Source organism: Papaver somniferum, chromosome 7, assembly GCF_003573695.1.
Source record: "Papaver somniferum cultivar HN1 chromosome 7, ASM357369v1, whole genome shotgun sequence".
Classification (NCBI taxonomy): Eukaryota; Viridiplantae; Streptophyta; class Magnoliopsida; order Ranunculales; family Papaveraceae; genus Papaver; species Papaver somniferum.
The window spans coordinates 226769715-226771388 of record NC_039364.1 but is presented as its reverse complement, the minus strand read 5'-3'; the positions used below and the strand labels follow the sequence as shown (position 1 = coordinate 226771388).

Here is a 1674-nt window from a genome sequence, read left to right as displayed (position 1 = left end):
TCTTCTTATAAAACCTAGCAGTATTCCAAACCTAAACCTCAAACTCAAAACACATTCATCTGCATCAAAAACTCAAAAGCTTCAAAAGTGTAGAAAAAGTTTAAGGAAAAAGAAAAATATCAGACAAGATATATTTTTTGTTTAGAGGAAATGGCAACAAAACAAGGTTTAGGTTTTGAGATCACAGAATTGAGGTTGGGTCTTCCTGGTGCTACACAGCATCCTACTCCAATGGAGATCATCAAAACAAATGATAGTAAGAAAAGGGTCTTTGCTGAGATTAACGAAGAGGAAGAAAACAACTCTACAATCACAGACGATCATAAGAAAAAACAAAAGAAGCCTGCTCAAGTTGTGGGATGGCCACCAGTTTGTTCATACAGAAAGAAAACCAACAATAACACCATTTCTGTTCAAGAGAAAAACAAAGCTGATTCGTTAGGTCAAAAGTTATACGTAAAAGTTGCCATGGACGGTGCACCATATCTTCGAAAGATTGATCTGAATGTTCATAACGAGTATTCGGACCTTGTTGTAGCTTTCGAGAAGCTCTTTGGTTGTCCTGGTTGCATTGGTAAGGATTCAGATGGCTCAGAAGAATATATTCCCCTTTACGAAGACAAAGACGGAGACTGGATGCTTGTAGGAGATGTTCCTTACAAAATGTTCAGCGAAGCATGCAAAAGATTAAGAATTATGAAGAGATCAGATGCCAAACGCTTTGGATTAAGGTCATGACACCGCAAGCACTTAATTACGGATTAAGCAAATTTTATACACAATAGCTAACTTAAAGCTTGATCATATTACTCGAGAAAATATTGTTCCAAGGCAAAAAATGTAAAGAACGTACTTTTTGATTATATACAATACGTAGATAGTAATATTCAAATTCAGTGAAATGCAAAATGTTCTTATTTCCCTTGATCATCTACATTTTCTTATCCTTCAAATTATCTTTTAACGAAAACCATTTAGATAACCAGAAACAAAAGCGAAACTAAAATCTGTCTAGTGTCAAGGTCTTGCAGTTCTGACGAAATTACAAACTTTTCATTGCATTCTTCTTTGTCGATCAAAGAACAAGGTCTTTCGGTCGAAAACCATTGCATCTCTCGGTAGATTATTGTGTCGATGGTTCGAAGTTATGTCTACCTGTTAATTAGCTAGAGAAGGGCCCAAGCATTAATACACATACGTGTATATTATCACATCGAGCTGTTAATGTCTAGCATTTATGCTCGACTAATAATGCAAGTTAGTACCAGCAATATTAATTAGACGTTGGTCCCAGTTACCAGCCGACGACAATGCATCGTGAAAGGGTTATTGTTTGCCACATGATTTTTGTGGTTGTCTAGTGAACTGACGACAAGGCCGGTGGCAAAGAAGACATAACAATGCATTGATGAGTATCCATTATGTATAATACATCATTAATTTATATGTACTTGTACCAATAAAGAAGCATCTTTCCATACACTTGTAAGTTGCTTAAAGATTGGCCTTTTGAGTTAGGTCAGGATTCTATACATTGAAGCATGAGTTGTAGTGTTTTGCCGCAATGAACAAAGAAATTGTAATTTGTACAGTTTCTCTTCTTTCAACCACCGGCTTGCCGTTTAACAAGAAACAAGCATAATGGTATAAGGCTTTCTTCCTATTGGTAATATT

General features: G+C 36.0%; 1 pseudogene; it reads left to right on the top strand.

Moving 5' to 3' along the window:
• LOC113299718 lies at positions 1-930 on the top strand (annotated as a pseudogene).
• Positions 931-1674: the final 744 nt, after the last annotated feature.